This window comes from Perca fluviatilis, chromosome 2 (assembly GCF_010015445.1).
Source record: "Perca fluviatilis chromosome 2, GENO_Pfluv_1.0, whole genome shotgun sequence".
NCBI classification, from domain to species: Eukaryota; Metazoa; Chordata; class Actinopteri; order Perciformes; family Percidae; genus Perca; species Perca fluviatilis.
In genome coordinates, this window is record NC_053113.1 from 6833239 (window position 1) to 6854140 (window position 20902).

General features: G+C 41.2%; 1 pseudogene; it reads left to right on the forward strand.

Annotated features, from left to right (window-relative positions):
• The window catches only part of LOC120545517, a 9753-nt pseudogene extending 841 nt beyond the window's left edge, over positions 1-8912 (forward strand).
• The last annotated feature ends 11990 nt before the right edge of the window (positions 8913-20902 follow it).

The window sequence follows — 20902 nt, forward strand, 5'->3', positions numbered from 1 at the left end:
TTTCGCTTGATGTGAGCAATGTCCTGTCTGTTCTGAGGGCCATGGACTCAAGTTCTCCGCAAACGCCAATATGGAGTGATGGTACGCTCGGCTCGGCCATCCAGAATTGCTTATGTATGCAATGATTCTTTCCATTACTCACAACATTGATAGGAACGCATCTTCAGATTTCCCTGGGCAAGCTGGGATAAGACGTCCAGTATCTCGCTGTAGGGGCTTGCATTGCAGTAAAGTGTAGGGTTGAGGCGGATGGCGGCAAGCCTGGCAATTAGGGCGGCTTCTTCCGAGCAGAACCAGCTCTCCATGAGACCCCAAGAACGTTCCAACAGCTCAGCAGGCTAAACAGTTGAGCTTGGTTACATGTGTACAGCATATTGAGGGGATAAGACAGATGATAGGGAAGGCTGCAATGGCTGAATAGCCGCCTGAGCGTGGGGATAGGGCAGATTATAGGGAAGGCCGTGCAACGCCAAGCAACTGCCCGAGCTAGATAGGCGTGCCAACCCACCGCTACGCTGTGGTAGGGCTCATGGCTGATGACCATGTTGGTACATTACGACTAACCTGCCGTGCAGCTGCTGTTGGTGCTCATAAGAGTAGGTGGGACGGGGTTGACTTCGGTACGTAGTTCTGGCTGTGTAGGATCACCCATCCGGATTGTTTAACTGTAGGTGCAACAACTGGCATTGACTGTGTTAAGGATGAAGGATGAAGTGCGGTACAGGTATTGCAAACTGGTACTGTACTTAAAGCAGCTGGAGATTTTGACTAGTTATAAGCATCTGTCCTATGATGGGTTGAAACTGGTGGTTGTATGAGTAACGAGAGCAACGCGTGGAAACGAGGATGTATAGCTCATTCCTTACACTAGTGGATACACTGGAGACACAGTGTGGACACGGGCGGCCTGGCTGCAATGCAGGAAGGTGGACATAATCCCAAGCAATACTACTCCACTTGTGTTGATCTGGGAACATAGGCAGGGGTGTGGGAGCTATGGCGCGGAAGTGCGTGGGAATTTGATAGAGCCAACAGATAAGGAGCCATCCTCCTCTGAATCCGCTTCACTTCCGTGCTGTCCTTCCTCTTGCGGGAATGCTGACGTCCAAACTCCTCCACCAACTGGCTAGAGAGACGGACAGTTCTGCTTTGCCTACTACATCCTGTGTTCTCTGATCCAATCCTCATCTGGTGCCCACAGCGCTGCAACGGTCACCGTCAGAGAGAGGTGGGTCCCCACATTGATGAATCTAAAGGGGATGGCACTAGGAGGTTTAGACATGAGCAAGGCTTGAGGTAGGTTCACCTGATAATCTGCAGGTGTGCAGGAAGATTGTCTGCCTCTCTGTCTGAGTATTGTCGGTAGGACTGTTGCTGCTTCCTTTTCTGCCATTCTGTTCCACTGTAGGTGAAGGATATCCGGCTCCGAAGCAATGTAAGATTGTACTGAACTGAATATGTAAATCCTGGTTACAGGCCGGCTCCTCATCTACAATGGGTCTCCGGTTAGAGAGATAGACACAGGGGCAGAGGTCTTGATTCCACTTAACTTTACTCAAAGTTCGTACGACGAGTGGTTTGAACAGGCAGGAACAGCTTCTGGCTATGTAGAAAGGTGGTATGATGCCTGTATGGTATATGTATCTACGGATGTATGGTATCTGTGAAATAATAATCAGAGTAGAAAACAATAGTGGGTCAATGTGACAGCAAAATGAATGCATGTCATATGCCAAATGAATACAAAAACTGTCCCGTTAGCATTAGCGCGTTAGCATTAGCACGTTAGCATTAACGCGTTAGCATTAGCTTAATAACAGTGATGTAGAAACAGTATAAACTCTACTCATTGAAATAACAACAATCCAAACTCTCCTAAATGCGTCCTTAAACCCAATAAAGCTCTGCCACAGAACATCTAAGTGACTGAAACATAGGTTCTGGTTATTTAACAAACTTACATGTGCTCATTCCCCATACAATGTTCATTCCTTGGCTGCACCGAAGTGGAATAACTCACTACTGAAACAGAGCACAGTAGTAAAGGACCCCAGTCTTGGCTTAGCTGCCTGGCCTAATGCCTGTCCCTTTATCTACTAATACTGCCACCTAAGTCGGAACAGTGGGAATTCAGTACAACTAGTATGTTTCCTGCAGTAATCTGATTACTGTCTCTAACTCCAGGGATCAGTGTGTACTAGTATGTTTCCTGCAGTAATCTGATTACTGTCTCTAACCCCAGGGATCAGTGTGTACCAGTATTTCCTGTAGTAAAGTAATCTGATTACCAGGGACCAGTGTGTACCAGTATGTGTCCTGTAGTAAAGTAATCTGATTACCAGGGACCAGTGTGAGGAGCTGAGGACGGTCCAGAGCCAGCTGAGAGCAGCAGGTGTGTTTGAAGCCGAGCAGCTCAGCTGGAGAGTCGGCAGCAGCAGCTGTTGCGCCAGCGGCAGGAAGAACAGCTGTTTGCTGAGCTGTGGGAGGCCGACCGCGAGCCAAAGACCAGAAAGAGGAGCAGGAAGCTCAGCGTAGCAGAACAGGAACCTTCAGACGCTGGGCCATCAGGACTCAGATGGAGGCAGCGGAGCAGCAGAGACAGAAACACAAAGAGCTGAGAGAGGAGGAGGCTGCACTCATGGTTTGTTATTATATTACATATATTACATCATCACATGGTCTGTTATTATATTACATATATTACATCATCACATGGTCTGTTATTATATTACATGGATTACATCATCACATGGTCTGTTATTATATTACATAGATTACATCATCACATGGTCTGTTATTATATTACATAGATTACATCATCACATGGTCTGTTATTATATTACATAGATTACATCATCACATGGTCTGTTATTATATTACATAGATTACATCATCACATGGTCTGTTATTATATTACATAGATTACATCATCACATGGTCTGTTATTATATTACATAGATTACATCATCACATGGTCTGTTATTATATTACATATATTACATCATCAGAGTTTACAGTTTACATGTAGTAATACTTGAGGCCCGTGGGCCAAACCCGCCCTATAGATTTTGATCCGCCCATTATATCAATTTAGGTTCACAATACATGTCGGCGCTTGTGCGCCAAATCAAAAGAGGGGAAAGTGTTTTCTTGATTTGCTAAATTCTATGATGGCTTAGGAAGTTTTTTGCTGACTTTGTTGGGCTTTATGTCGAGAACAATTCAACAAGTGTCCAAAAAAAGTGTCTAAAGTCTAAAAAAGAAACAACAAATTGTAAGAAAGTTACAAAGAAGATGGAATAAGCAAACAAAAATGTTGAAAAAAGCTACAAAATGGCCGGAAAATGCGCCCTACAGTAAGAAGATATTTGACTTTTCAATGAAATAAAAATATGTCATTAAACTCTCCATGTCTGGCCCTCGATGTGATTCTCTTCTTCTAGTGTGGCCCTCTGGGAAGTTGAGTTTGACACTTCTGGTTTAATGTTTACATGTGCATTCATATCTACATATAGAGTATATATAGAGATATATGATTTATAGAATAAAACACAGAACACTGAAAGAATAATTTTGAAAAAAAGTCAAATATTTTCAAAGAAAAAAAAGTTGGAACATTTTGAAAGAAAAGTCAGAATACTTTTGGAAAAAAGGCCCAATTTTTTGATAGAAAAGAGTCTGATTATCAAAATTGTTGATCTAATGTTTCTGTGTTCCTTCAGTGGCCGCCCGCAGCAGGAGATGTTAAAGGTGCACTATGAGTTCCTGATGGTTTCAGCATGATTTCATTTTAGTCTCAATGGTAGGCATCCCTCGTTGAGCCGCTAGCTGCCTGGTCCCTGAACACACCGTGAAACAGCCCGGTCTCGGGAGACAACACAGGGCTCGTAAACGTCAAACAGACACTAGGGGCACAGGCTGTGCACCAAAATACAACACACCACGTTCCAGCCAATCACCGACAAGATGGTTGGGGAAGGGACGGGGAGTTATTAATAGTTAGTCAGTTACGTCATAACAGTTACTGAAAAATGGGGAGGGGCGAGCTGCTCTGTTTAGTTTGGTTATTAACTTGGAACGTCAACAGAAGAAATAGCAGGAACTCAAACAAACTTAACAGTTTGTGTGTGTGTGGTTGTGTGTGTGTGTGTGTGTGTGTGTGTGTGTGTGTGTGTGTGTGTGGTGTTTGTGTTTGTGTTTGTGTGTGTGTGTATCCTCCAGCGTGAGCAGCAGGAATGTTAATATATGTGTGTGTGTGTGTGTGTGTGTGTGTGTGTGTGTGCTGTGAATGTGTGTGTGTGTGTGTTTGTCCTCCAACGTGAGCAGCAGGAGAATGTTAGCATGTATGTGTGTGTGTGTGTGTGTGTGTGTGTGTGTGTGTGTGTGTGTGTGTGTGTGTGTGTGTGTGTCCTCCAGCGTGAGCAGCAGCAGATGCAGCAGCTCCAGCTGCAGCGTGAGCAGCAGCAGACTCTGCAGCAGCAGCATCAGGAACCGGAGGCAGCTGGATCAGGGTCTCCGGCTGAAGATGAAGCGCTGTCTGGCAGCACGCAGGACCAGCTGGAGCTGGACTGAGCATCCTGCACACACTGCTGCAACAGGAAACGGACCACAAACAGGAAGCTGCTCACAGGAAGGTAAACACACCTGGAGTCACTGTAACTGCAGATGATTGAGGGGCCGGGCGTGCTGGTCTTCTGTGTCTCTGGGCGTGCTGGTCTTACAGGGAGGTGTGTTCAGGTGCATTCTGGGAGTGCTGGTCTTACAGGGGAGGTGTGTTCAGGTGCATTCTGGGCGTGCTGGTCTTACAGGGAGGTGTGTTCAGGTGCATTCTGGCGTGGTTGTAGCGAGGGGGGGGGGGTGCTGGTCTTGCAGTTTGTGTGGGAGGTGTGTTCAGGTGCATTCTGGGGGTGCTGGTCTTACAGGGAGGTGTGCTTCAGGTGCATTCTGGGCTTGCTGGTCTTACAGGGAGGTGTGTTCAGGTGCATTCTGGGAGTGATAAAAATTATGGTGCAAATCCTCCATCCATCACAGCATGCTCCCAAGGTCCAAACGCGCCTGAAGGTTTATAGAATGGGAGATGATCTCTGATTGGTTTATTGTGTGTTGTGTGTTTGTGTTTGTGTGTGTGTGTGTGTGTGTGTGTGTGTGTGTGTGTGTGTGTGTGTGTATGTGTGTGTGTGTGTGTGTGTGTGTGTGTGTGTGTGTGTGTGTGTGTGTGTGTGTAGGTGGAGCTGCGTGAAGGAGCAGCGCTACCGTCAGTATTTATCAGCCGGAGCTGCAGAAACAGAGGAGGGAGGAGAGGGAGACAGGAGCAGCTGATGGAGGACAAACTGAAGGAGGTGTGGAGTAAGACAGGAGCAGAGCCGGCTGCAGAGAGAAGCCAGAAACAGACTGATGAAGGAAGTGATGGAGGCTGCAGTCTGCAGATACTACACAAACGTAACACACACCTCTATACACTTCTATATTCAATTATAGGTTGTATTTCTAGTGTCAGATCCCAACAGGAGTTATCTCAGTTTACAGAGACAGTAGGTCTAGAACCAACTCTATCATTTACAGAGACAGTAGGTCTAGACCACACTATCATATTACAGAGACAGTAGGTCTAGACCACACTCTATCATTTACAGAGACAGTAGGTCTAGACCACACTATCATTTACAGAGACAGTAGGTCTAGACCACACTCTATCATTTACAGAGATTGTAGGTCTAGACCACACACTCTATCATTTACAGACACAGTAGGGTACAGACTACACTCTATCATTTACAGAGAGCGGTAGGTCTAGACCACACTATCATTTACAGAGACGGTAGGTCTAGACCACACTCTATCATTTACAGAGACAGTGGGTCTAGACGACACTCTACCATTACACAGAGACAGTAGGTCTAGACCACACTCTATCATTTACAGAGACAGTAGGTCTAGAACACTCTAACATTCTGAGAGTAGATTAAGACCAAACATTTTAATTTACAGAGACAGTAGGTCTAGTCCACACTCTATCATTTACAGAGACAGTAGGTCTAGACCACACTCTATCATTTACAGAGACAGTAGGTCTAGACCACACTCTATCATTTACAGAGACACAACAATTCTCAGTAGTGAGGAAAGACTTCCTTTATATATAATAAATTATACAGGCAGAAACCTCAGACAGAACCTGACTCTTGGAGAGGTCATCTGCTGCTGGTTGGGACACAGAGACACTGATATACTGATATACAGAGTCACTGCTGAATGTTTTGTGTGTGTGTGTGTGTGTGTGTGTGTGTGTGTGTGTGGGTGTGTGCGCGTGGAGCTGAACATTCAGAGTCAGAGCGGAGTTGTCCAAAGAGAGAGAGCAAGCTGAACAGAGCGATGGAAGAGATGAAGCTGATGGACGATGAGGAGAAAAAGACGGGTCAGAGACAACTTTATTTAACTCACCGATTACATTCTCATATACTATTAACAGCATAAACCACGCCACGCCGATAGGGGGACAAACGGGTATGTTGTCCCGGCCCACAGTAGGGGGACAGAACTGGGCCCCTCATTAAATTATGGAAGAAATTAAAAATCTTTTTTTAAATAGGCCTATTTGGTGGAAAAAAATATGTAGCATAATATTTGAATTACATAAAAGCGTTTTTATTTGTTTTCTTCTTAATTTTCACTGGTAAAAGTGGTCAAGAACCCCCACCCCCAACATAAAAATGGTTTGGCCACTGATCAAAATTTGATATTGTCACTTGATTTGAAGTTCAGTACGCTCAAAATGTCCGGTCAGCACAAGTTCGGGCTCGGAAAGGAAAGAAAGAGAAGAAGAAAATAGAGGCCTTAGAGATTTTCTAAACAAATATTTAAAAAGGTGGTGACGGTGAAGCTGGAACTGTCACCGTAGAGAGGAGTAAGAAACAGCGCAGCCAACGTTTACGAGCCTTGTAACGTAACGTAACAGGCCAGCGCTAATGTTAACGTCCATTAGCTCGTATAAGAGCCGACACAACAGGTTAACTTTGACAGAAACAGTTGAGTTTGGTAGCTCCATCAGTAAGGATGAGACAGAGAGAGATCCAGCTGCAGTCAGGTGACAGAGAGAGTGATGCGGGAGGGCCCCGCTCCCTCGCAAACGGAGGGACAGAGTCAGGCTACCCGTGAGAGAGGAGAGAGAGATAGAGAGAGAGAGTGATGCGGGGGGCTCGCTGCCCTGTCGGAGAGTCTGAGCAGGATGGATCAGAGACTGATTACACACTAATTTCAGTGAGAGATGTAAGGAGAGGAAGAGCAAGGGGAAAGGAGAGTCAGCGAGGGGGCCCATCTAAGATCTCGTGGGGCCCGAAAGGACTGTCAGCTGGCCTGGCATAAACCTTCCCTTTTCTGAAAATACTATCTTTAGATCAATACCTGTGTCTTATGTCGCATTAAGAATCTGCGTCTCAGGGTTTTACTGCAGTTTGGGACAGTTTACGGCTTTCGAGTGTTGCTACGGTTTACGTACACAAACCAAGTAGCCGCCAGTTTGCAGGGCTGATTGAGAGCCAAGCCCCAGGAGGAGCGCCATGTCTATATGCCGCAACATGGGCTTAGCGGATGAACTGGGGTACTACACCCGCCGAAGAAAGACTTTTCACATAGACATTACATGGCCAGAAAGAAACGTCTATATTTCCGCGGATAATTAGTTTCGGGTATATCAACCTACCAGCCCGAACACTGAAAAGGTCCTCCTTGTTTAAAAACGTTAACGTTTTTAACATTTTAACCATTCACTAGAAGCGAATCCAGAATTATTAAATTTGAAATGATACGCGCCGCGCTAATGGCCGCGAGCAGACCCACATGACTGTTCTCTGAGCTCAGTGTAGCTAGCTGTAATAATGGATATAGCTAGTGGTTGTAATTCCGTCATGTGTTCTATTAATACGTCCATGGTATTATCTTATGAAGTTATGATACATCCGAGGGATGTATGTATGCTGTAAATCCTGTTACGTGGATGTAACGTCATTAGCATTTCCCAAATTGGCGGGGCTATCGGCTAGCTAGCTAGTTGATAACATCAGGGGTGGTAGCTATGGCTGTATTAAGATCATGCCTACATAACGATTACTACAAACATAGTGATTACATGGCGTTCTCTCTTCTGATCCATCCGAGGGGCTGTATGCTGTAAAGCTTGTAACGCGTGGATGAGAGATGAAGCCGTGGATGAGCTCTGCTGTTTAACAAACTGCAGGCTAACTGCTAGCTAGCTAGTGTACGACATAAGTATTAAATGTCCTTGGTTGTCTAAATACATCTATCGTTTATTTAGCTAAGCATGTAAACGATCGGGAACAACGAACACACAGTGTTTCGCGTTAGTGAATATTGTATACAATCAAACGCCGAGTTCATGAGTTGGCCACATGTAAGAGAGACGAGAGCCGCTCATGAACGAAGCATGTTGCTACCGGTTCGAGACAACACAAACAAATTGTTGCTAGTGCGCGTGTCCATCGTGGCGCGTCATGGGCCAAGAATGCGGAAGAGCCGAGCTCCATGTTGTCTTAATGCGCTTTTGAGCACTCTCATTGGAACGTGCGGGCTTCCCGCTGATCACTGGATCCAGTTCTCTTAATACATCCATGATTAGAGGTGACTGGAGATTTCATCCTGCAGACAGCAGCAGAGGGCGGAGTGTTAAGGCCAGACCGACCTCACGCCAATAACCGCACTGACAACTTTCCAGCAGAAAGCTCAGGAAGAGAGGGAGCACCAGCAGGGTCTGATGCTGCAGGACCAGTACCAACGCAAGAAAGACCACATCCTGTCCAGACCCCTGCGTCTCACACGCGCATGCCTCAGTCCATCCGTTCAGACAGGCAGACAGGTCCAGGTCTGCCCCCAGACACCCCACACACGATGCTCTTTAAAACATCTAAATAAAAGTCCGAAAGCTTTGACTTCAAGGCAAGGCAGATTTAATTTCTCCAGAACATTTCAGCAACAAGGCAGTTCCAACGTGTTTTATATAAAACATTAAAGAGCAGTTATGTAGAATAATAGTTTCTGGGAGTTAGTTCCAGATATGTGGAGCATAAAAACTCAACGCTGATTCTCCCTCTTTAGTTCTGACCAAACAGCCGTCGACACCATGCATGCTACGCGCCATTATTTTTACAGTTTATGTTTCCAACGTTAGAGCGCTGTTAAAAGTTGCTGCGTCAACACAAACGAACTGAGAGAAAAATCCAACAACTTAATCATTTCAGCTGCTGAATCAGAACAAAGCAAACGCCCAAAATTCAACCCTAGAGGCATCATGTTCCAAAGAAACATCATAGATAGATAGAGAGAGATAGATAGATAGAAAGATAGATAGATACTTTATTGATCCCATGTGTCATGGTGGTAGTGCAAATAAATCCAATAGTGCAAGGGAAGTAATAAGGTTACAGCCATTGTTCAAGTAATAAGTTATTAAGTTAGACCTCAGTCAGGCTGGGGGAGGAGGGAGGGAGGGGTTGAGCATATAGGCTGATATAGCCAGTAGATAGTGTAAACCAGTGATTTTCAACCTCTGTGGCGTGGCACACTAGAGTGCCGTGAGAGATCGTCCTGTGTACTGTTAGAAATTTTACTTAATTGGTCCAACAAATGTTTTTATTTAAGTTACTGCAAATAATTTGCCATTGTTACGCATCTGTGCCTGCAATGTGATGACTGGCAGAGAAATGAAATACTATTCTGTGTCAGTAGGTGGCAGTGTAGCGCAATAATGACCTCGTTGATTTAAGACAATAGAATTACTGCCACCTTTGCGTGCACATCCCGCAGTGACAGGATGTAAGTAGTAGGGCCGAGATCATCGATGTAAGGCTGCAAAAGTGATGGATACATTTTTAAAAAGGAAAAATGCAGATTCTGATCTTATTAGGCTACAATGTGTCCTGTTTGTAACATTTTTGGTTGGTGGTGTGTGTCCGGGATTTTTTTAATGTGAAAAATGTGCCGTTGGCTCAAAAAGGGTTGAAAAACACTGGTGTAAGCAGTAAACAGTGGGCGCAGTGGACAGTCAGTACATCACTGTTGTTATAGGAGGTAGAGGAAGTGGAGGAGAGGGAGGAGAGACAGACAGACTATCCAGAGAAGTCTCTCTCTCCTCTTCCCTTAGTGAAGCATCGTAGAGCTGTCTGGTCCTGGGGACAGATGACTGTCTCAGTCTGTCAGCTGTTCATGGGGCGGGCGTAGTCTTGAGAATATCAGAGTTCCCAGATCAAGGTGGAACACATGTTTTAAACAGAAAAAACTGTGTGAAAGCTAGTAATATTTAATACATTTCCTCAGTTTTTCTTAATGAGCAGGAATCATTTACAGACTGCAGAGCAAACATGTTTTCATGATTTCATCATCTTCCAAAAGAAAAACCAAAACAAATGGAGATTTCTCTCTAAATCTGGGTACGCTAAGAAGAAGTTTCCATGTACTTGGTAATTGAGTTATTTATATAAAAAACAAAGCAGATAAGTTCCTTGTTTTATGTTAACTTTGACTTGGTCAATAAAACTGATTCTGATATCTTAAAGGTGCTGTAGGTAGGATGGTAGGGAAAAAAATAGAAAATTGAATATCGACAACTTCTCAGTCCCTTCCCCTTCCCGCTTAAAGGCCAAAACGGTCTCCTAAGCCCCTCTCCCAACAAGGGAGAATTAATAGGCTCGTTGGAGATGAACTGCTCCTCGCCTGTAAAGTAGACCAGAGCAGGCGGCAGCAGCGGGGGCGGTGACAAAAGTCCGCTCTCAAGTCGAACAGTTTTCCAGCTGACTCCAGCAGCTGACAGCAGCCTTCAGGCTCAACAGGAAGTGACACAAACACTGTGGTCTGTTCGGTCCGATTCGGATTTAATAAAATGTTATCAGACCCATATATCAGCTCCTACACAGTCTCCAGTTAATTTTATTATGACAGAGTAGCTCTCAAAATTCTCTACATGTGATCTGTTACTGATTTTAATTACCAACAGACTGTAGATGATCTGTAATCTGAACAGATTGAGTCTCTCTGACTTCTAAACATCACTATCAGCCTCACAACATGTGTTCTGTACAGAATAAGCCTTTAAATCAGACAAATCACAGTTAAAATCCCTCCATTTCAAAATCAATAAAAAGTTTATATAAAACGTCATCATGTTGAGTCGATTCTGAACCAATCAGCTGTTCGATCAGCTGAGAGGGTCGCGTTCCCAGCATGCACTGGGTCCACCATGCGCCCGCCTGGCTCTTGCAGTTGGTGAAAAGCAACTGCGCTACCTCCGCTCTCAGAACTGCGCCGCTTTGGTCTCGGGGAGATTATCGTTGCCACGCGTGCGTGGACGTCAGAGCAAGTCGGGATCAAGTCGGACACAAATCTACCCAGCATGCATTGGGCCGGATCGCCGGTGATCGATTCTGCCGAGATCTGGCTCATCTCGAACGAGCCTAATGTGTGTGCATGAGCAGTGATTGACACACAGTTAGACACCCCCACCCCTGGCCCTGATTGGTGCATCTGAACAGGGAGCTGTGGATTTTTGTAAATCCCACTCCAGGCTGTAGGTGGAGCCAGAGGAGCTTCATGTAGTTCTACTGGAACATAGGGTCAGTTTCAGCAGATATGACAGAAAGTTAGTTTTATAAGGCTTACCTACTGCATAGACCCCTTATGTTCTGGTCCTAGGACCCAGTGACAACACAAGGATTATGTAGCCTCCGTTTACTTTGTTGAGAATTGCTCTCTAAAACCGGGTTCTTTTAAAGTAAGTAAGTAAAGTTTATTTCTAGAACACATTTAAACACAGTTTAAGCTGACCAAAATGCTGTACAAACAAGAACTAAGGTGCTGTATTAACCCTTGTTTAGAGAGCAATTCTCAACAAAGTAAATGGAAGTACATAATCCTTGTGTTGTCCTTCGGTCACTGGGACCGAAGGACAACAATGGGATAAAGGCTATTTTTCCATGTGTTTGTGTCAGAGTGACCGATAGGAACAACAAGAAAAGTGTGTCCAGTATTGAGCACACACTCAGAAATGGAGCTACAAGTCCAGAACATTTCTGGCCTTACAGGTACACTTTTTAATATGTTCCTTTAAGAGTACAGTGTTGGTTTTTAAGAGGCCAGAACTGGACCTTTGGACTAATTTAAGCCGTCAAAATGACAGAGAAGGGTACACAATTGTCTTTCAAAAGGTATCTCTCCTGCAACAAGCGTTGACCCTTTTTAGGAATACAGCGGTACTTCTGTTTTTAGGGGTGTGTACGCGGCAGCAGCTTGTTTTCGTCTTACTTAGAAGAAACTTAGTTCAGTTCAGTTTATTTTATTTTATGAAAGGCGACAGTGCAAATTAGTAAAACACATGATTTCCCATGGGTGGTAAAAAGCCAATATTAGCCAAAAGGCTATTTTTCATAGTAGTCCCCTTCCCTCGATGTTAAAATAGGCTCTAAGACATACAAACATGGAACAAATAGGGTCCAGGTTGAAATAATGACCCTTTAAATGTTACAGACATGCAGTACTTGTACCTGGAAAGCAGGTATTCTGTCCTGTAGCTTGTTAGGTGACTTAGTATTTGTTTTTAAAGGGAGGAGGAACATGTTGCATAAAGTGGTTTTATTGTGAAAGAATCATCATTCTCGTCAGTGTTGGTTTGGGTTGTGCGCGTTACTCACAACTAATCCTCTCCATCCATTTCCTGCTACGGTAAACCTGTACCTGCACTACACACTTTGGTGAATACCTGTGATTCTGATTGGTCAGTTACAGCAATAACAGACCGTAGAGTTTTACTTTAATCAATAAAAGCCTTTTAAATTAATATTTTGTGTCAAATGATTGATTTCTTTAGTAGGTAGCCATGTAATAAGCAGGATAAGTAGAGCGAGGAGATCCTACATCAGGGTCTGTATCATCCTGATTTAAATCTGTGAGTTAGGACAGATCTGTTAAAGATACTTTTCTACCTAAGATAAGATCAGATATTTTCCTAAATGCAGTAACTGCAGGAACCATGTTTCTGTAGTACTTGAATCTGCTCTTGAGTGTGTGTGTGTGTGTGTGTGTGTGTGTGTGTGTGTCTGTGTGTGTGTCTGTGTGTTTGTCTGTCTCTGTGTGTGTGTGTAAGCGTGTGTCTGTGTTTGTGAGTGTGTGTGTGAGTGTGTTTTTGTGTGTGCACTTTTTGGAAGTCTAGCTGTTGTGGTCTCAGGTACTGAAACCAGGTCAAGTTGTTCCCAGGTGCTGATTTTAGGATCCATTCTACACCGACGTCTCAGCATTGAACAGGGCGGAGCCAGGCGTTGTAAACATTCGGGGCTCAGCGCCTGGGCGGGGGTCCGGGGGTTTCCATCTCAAACCAGAATACCTAAACATCTGTACATCATTTGAAGAAGAATCCGATCCGATATCTTGTTTTATATCTAAAGATACGGATGTCATTTCAACGCTTCCCAGTCATTTCTATGGGAGCAGCCATGCAATGCATTCTGGGAGGTGTCACTTGTGGAGAAGCGGGGCGTCGGTTCTCATGCTACTCATTTGCATAAAGTTGAATCCAGCCAACTTTATGCAAATGAGGAGCGCGGCGCGGCTTCGGCTTCGCTTCCTCTCAAAATCTCTTAAACTGACCTTTGTTGATCTGAAATGAAGACAGATTTGGGCCTGTTTCTCTCTTCACATGTTTTCAGAAACACGTTTCGGTGAATTATTCTCCTAAAATACGAGATCGTGTCCCGAACAACCGCCATTATGGTCTGTTTTGAAATCTGGGAGCACGCCGGCCCCCAAGTCGCGTTCGGTCCAATCAGCTGCAGCCATCGTGGTAGTAGGGCGGAGCCTGGTTTCTTTGCTTGTCTTTGGTCAGTGAAGAGGTAAGGGAGGGGGACTCAAAATGTTTCTAAACTTAAAAACACTTTTTGGGGTTTGTATTGTTTTACTGCTTACACAGATAGTTAAGTGTACATCATTATGTTATTTACAATACTCAGCATTGTTTTAATGATATTTCTAGGGGGGACAACCCTTAGATGGGGGGTCGTGACCCCCGACCCCTGGGATTTACGCCCTTGCACCCTGGGGTTTTTTGGTATGGAGAACACACTGGTGTCATCAGATTTTTTTCGTTAAATAGGTTAAAATAGCTTATTACCATATTTGACAGTGCTTACAGTAGGTACAATTTGGTGACCATAGCTACATGACAGCTGAGGTCCAGAGCTTTCTATAACAGCTGGTCTGATGTGTGTAGCACCTTCTGTTGCTAAATGACAAGCCTTCATACATGGACTGGGTTCAAGGTTCAGAGGTCAATATTTCAAAGCAGGAGTAATGTATCCCCTTCAGACTGACATATGTTACTGTCCAGGTTGAGACCTTTCCAACGATGTGTTTGCTATAGTCCTACGACAAGGTTTTCACTTTTTACACATCATGGAGACCACTTAGCAGGAGATACTTTATTGTCCCCAGAGGGATATTTATCTTGAGTTCAAATGCTTCACAAATAACACTTGACATATTGTTTTATCATACAGCTGACATACTTACAATAAAAAACAACATGAACAAAGTGATATAGGCTAGACTGAAGCACATCACGCAGCAACAATCTATTGCTCATCTTTCACAAACAGTGACAAGAGCAACACAACCATGCTTCATATTATGAAGCTATTGCACCACCCTCAATCTCAAGCAACATTATTTAAAGTTTTAATTGAGGTAGGTCCAAATTAGGCCTATAGTTTAGAAAAGTTAAGTTTACCCATATCTTCTGCCAGAGGATAAGAGCTCATACTTGGCATGGAGAATAAAGATAGAGCAGACCATATTCTGTGTGCTTGCCTGGAGAGACTGGTTTCTATTCCTCTACACCTTCATGACAGTCATATTAATATGCTCTGTAATGCAGCCTTGTATAACATAAACCATCTGATTCACCGTGGGTGTCTGCTCTAAATGATAACACACACTTTCAACACGGGCCTTCCGAGCCAAGGTGCATGTTGTCCATATGAACACCATTGGGCCTATAGGAGCAGAGCCGATGGATTGGTTCATTATTTATGACCTCTGATATCCTCTGACCCAGCTCTATCTCGAGAGTTACCTCAACTTCAGTTTCAAAGGGGTCAGCATTTCTTAGACATGAGTAGGGGGCACCAAGGGAAAAAGGTTGGGAACCACTGCTCTGACCCATGTCATGACCCTTTTCTCAGCTTGTGAAATGGTTGAATGAGATGTGTGAGTTTTGTCTGTGTGCAGTAGGCTGAGGTAGAAGTGTGCCAAAATGCCAAAACACATGTTGTATATGTATACATACCCAAACAAAGCTATATACATCTTACTCTGTGAACAAAACCTCGGTATAATCTGCTTATCCTTTTAATTTCCTGAAAATGCTTCCCAAAACTAGTCCCTTCTTAATTTTGAAAAGGTAGTCTCAGTAAAGGCTACAAAGGTTAGGATGGCTACAAGCTGTAACATACGGTGATTGATTTGAGGATCATGTTTTGAATATAATAATTAATATGTTAGGTCTAAAATAAATTGATATTTCAAAAAGTAATTTATTTAAAACAACTAATAATGCAGTGTGATTTTAAATCAAACTAAGTCCCACACATAAATATACTCATGTTTTTCCCCTTTAGTCTTTGCTATTAATATTCATCAACTGCAAAATTAGAAAATTGCGTTTTTAAATAACTATGCATGGAAAATAAAATAAAAAATGCTTCTCTGTAACGTAGTTTATTGTTTTTTAACAGTACAATTCAAAACAAATGGAAATTAGTCAAACAAGCCATTAGGCTGTAGTTCTAAACACAACTGTAGGTTTTTATATAGTATATATAAGGCAAATCAAAGTGCTAAATATAAAACACAATTTTTTCATTATTAGTATTTTATTGTGTAAATTCTCACGTACAACGTGGAACATTCTTTCACAGACGAGGTGTCGAATTTCCCGTCACTTCCAAGGATTCGTTTAAACGTAGGCAAATACATGAAACTGTATTTTATTATTATAACTATCTTTATTGTTTAACTCCTCAAATACAACGTTAGAAAAAACATCAATATTACAGATATTATATATTTGTATCATCGTATCCGCTGAGTGACGTTACTCACGTCACTTCCGGAGTTTTCCGCGGATTCGTTTAAACGTTATTATGGTTCATAACTTACTGGAACAAAACTGAGCAACGTGTTGTTGCTGGTGACACAACCACTGACTGTATATATGTATATTGAAGTGATACTGACCACTGACTGTATATATGTATATTGAAGTGATACTGACCACTGACTGTATATATGGATATTGAAGTGATACTGACCACTGACTGTATATATGTATATTGAAGTGATACTGACCACTGACTGTATATATGTATATTGAAGTGATACTGACCACTGACTGTATATATGTATATTGAAGTGATACTGACCACTGACTGTATATATGTATATTGAAGTGATACTGATCACTGACTGTATATATGTATATATGTATATTGAAGTGATACTGACCACTGACTGTATATATGTATATTGAAGTGATACTGACCACTGACTGTATATATGTATATTGAAGTGATACTGACCACTGACTGTATATATGTATATTGAAGATACTGACCACTGACTGTATATATGTATATTGAAGTGATACTGACCACTGACTGTATATATGGATATTGAAGTGATACTGACCAATGACTGTATATATGGATATTGAAGTGATACTGATCACTGACTGTATATATGGATATTGAAGTGATACTGACCAATGACTGTATATATGGATATTGAAGTGATACTGATCAATGACTGTATATATGTATATTGAAGTGATACTGACCACTGACTGTATATATGGATATTGAAGTGATACTGACCACTGACTGTATATATGGATATTGAAGTGATACTGACCACTGACTGTATATATGTATATCGAAGTGATACTGACCACTGACTGTATATATGTATATACTGACCACTGACTGTATATATGTATATTGAAGTGATACTGACCACTGACTGTATATATGTATATTGAAGTGATACTGACCACTGACTGTATATATGGATATTGAAGTGATACTGACCACTGACTGTATATATGTATATTGAAGTGATACTGACCACTGACTGTATATATGTATATACTGACCACTGACTGTATATATGTATATTGAAGTGATACTGACCACTGACTGTATATATGTATATTGAAGTGATACAACCACTGACTGTATATATGTATATTGAAGTGATACTGACCACTGACTGTATATATGTATATTGAAGTGATACTGACCACTGACTGTATATATGTATATTGAAGTGATACTGACCACTGACTGTATATATGTATATACTGATCACTGACTGTATATATGTATATTGAGTGATACAACCACTGACTGTATATATGTATATTGAAGTGATACTGACCACTGACTGTATATATGTATATTGAAGTGATACTGACCACTGACTGTATATATGTATATTGAGTGATACTGACCACTGACTGTATATATGTATATTGAAGCGATACTGACCACTGACTGTATATATGTATATTGAGTGATACTGACCACTGACTGTATATGTATATACTGATCACTGACTGTATATGTATATTGAAGTGATACTGACCACTGACTGTATATATGTATATTGAAGTGATACTGACCACTGACTGGTATATGTAATATTGAAGTGATACTGACCACTGACTGTATATATGTATATTGAAGTGATACAACCACTGACTGTATATATGGATATTGAAGTGATACTGACCACTGACTGTATGTATGTATATTGAGTGATACTGACCACTGACTGTATATATGGATATTGAAGTGATACTGACCACTGACTGTATATATGTATATTGAAGTGATACTGACCACTGACTGTATATATGTATATTGAGTGATACAACCACTGACTGTATATATGTATATAAAAGTGATACTGATCACTGACTGTATATATGATATGAAAGTGATACTGACCACTGACTGTATATATGTATATTGAGCTGATACTGACCACTGACTGTATATATGTATATTGAAGGATACTGATCACGATTGTATATATGTATATTGAAGTGATACTGACCACTGACTGTATATATGTATATTGAATGATACTGACCACTGACTGTATATATGTATATTGAGATACTACTTCAGTGTTTTTATTATATTATACTACTGTATGTATTATTGAAGGCCGATACTGATCACTGACTGTATATATATATATTAGAGTGATACTGACCACTGACTGTATAAATGTATATTGAAGTGATACTGACCACTGACTGTATATATGTATATAGAAGTGATACTGACCACTGACTGTATATATATGGATATGAAGTGATGCTGACCACTGACTGTATATATGTATATAGAAGTGATACTGATCACTGACTGTATATATGTATATTGAAGTGATACTGACCACTACGATACTGACCACTGACTGTATATATGTATATAGAAGTGATACTGACCACTGACTGTATATATGGATATTGAAGTGATACTGACCACTGACTGTAGGTATGTATATTGAAGTGATACTGACCACTGACTGTATATATGTATATTGAAGTGATACTGATCACTGACTGTATATATGGATATTGAAGTGATACTGACCACTGACTGTATATATGGATATTGAATTGATACTGACCACTGACTGTATATATGTATATTGAAGTGATACAACCACTGACTGTATATATGTATATTGAAGTGATACAACCACTGACTGTATATATGTATATTGAAGATATACAAACACTGACTGTATATATGTATATTGAAGTGTCTGACCACTGACTGTATATATGTATATTGAAGTGATACTGACCACTGACTGTATATATGTATATTGAAGTGATACTGATCACTGACTGTAGGTATGTATATTGAAGTGATACTGACCACTGACTGTATATATGTATATTGAAGTGATACTGATCACTGACTGTATATATGTATATTGAATTGATACTGACCACTGACTGTATATATGTATATTGAAGTGATACTGATCACTGACTGTATATATGTATATTGAAGTGATACTGACCACTGACTGTATATATGTATATTGAAGTGATACCACTGATACTGTTTATATGGATATTGAAGTGATACTGACCACTGACTGTATATATGTATATTGAAGTGATAACCTGACCTGTAGACTGTATATGTGTGATACTGACCACTGACTGTATATATGTATATTGAAGTGATACTGACCACTGACTGTATATATGTATATTGAAGTGATACTGACCACTGACTGTATATATGTATATTGAAACTGAATACACTGACTGTATATATTTGTATATTGAAGCGATCCTGGCATTAAATACCAGCTGATCGCTGCCCGATTCTTTGAAATGAATGGCCGCATTGCATTGGGGGACATCGGCTTTGAATGCGTCCAGCTCGGATCATATCGTCATGTTCTGTATTACAGCATATACTGTAATATCTCACCGGTAATAAGACCGAAATAATATTATTAAAGTAAAGAAATGAATACCATGATAACATCTAAATAAATGTTGATAGATGTAGCATTATAGTTTAAAAAAATATAAATCCACAAAAAAGCAATCCAGCTTACCTGGCCGAAATAGACCGAAATAATAAAAAGAAATACATATAAACCATGATAATATCTCGTGAATAATGTTGATTAAAAAGCGATTATTGGGCTAAAAATACCAATAATAACTGTCACAGATTCCGAGTTAAAAGGGTGGTGTTTTTTCTTTCGTCGATATCCCGCGGTGAGGGAATAACATGAATGTCTATCTGAGCCGGACCCTCGTCGAAAAATAACGTCTAGGGTACCCCTATTTAGTTGAAACTTGGCGCCAGGGTCCTTGACCATCGTCATACATTTAGCGAGTAGGAGTGAGACTGTGTTGGCAGGAGATGGAGGAGGGCCCTACTTATGGTGCTGGCGTGGATATGTAGACTGTAAACTAACATGGGGAACTAGGCTGTGTAATGGTTGTTTTCTGTCAGTTTGAAGTTTGTGATGTAATGGTCTTCAGTTGAAGGCCATGTTGATGTGTTGTTTTGGATGTTATGATCAGTGATGGATGAAGCAATAATGAGTTTTCACAAAATTAGTTTTTTCTCACACTTGCGTGATGATTTTCCACTTCTGTAGCACCTACATACACCAAACTTTACAGTCGTATTCCTAACTATATTGTGAAGGTTTTTCCAGAGGGATTGGTTGATATGTCATTCTTGGCCTGATTTATGTGACATTGTATGCTACAAAAATAGGGCGGAAATCAATTTTTAAGGCTATTGGCAGTATTTTCTGATTTACTGGGTAACAAAAGGAGATATTCATAATCCCCTCTGGTTCAGTCTTTTCATTAAATATATCAACAAAATGGAAAAATAATTTTGAACCTTGTTTTTTACAATGGTGAGATCGATCACGTCAAAATATATGCAAATTACGCATATTTAATTAGATATGGCCTGATTAGCATATTTAAACATAAAATTACAGAAAACTTGCAATACATTTGTTTCTCCTATTCATGTGAGTAATCAACTCGTAAAGTTTCATGGTGATATCTGTAAGTTAAACATTTTACCCTATTCACCTGTAGTGTCTCGCCTTAACATTCATTGCTGGGGGAAAACATTTCCTGTTAATGTAATCGGTACAATTAAAACTATATATATATAATTTATAGGATATGAAATGCAATCATATCTGACATATATTGTAAAGCTTCATTGTTAAACACTTAAATTATGTATATGAATTTCTTTTAATTTTTTTATTGCAT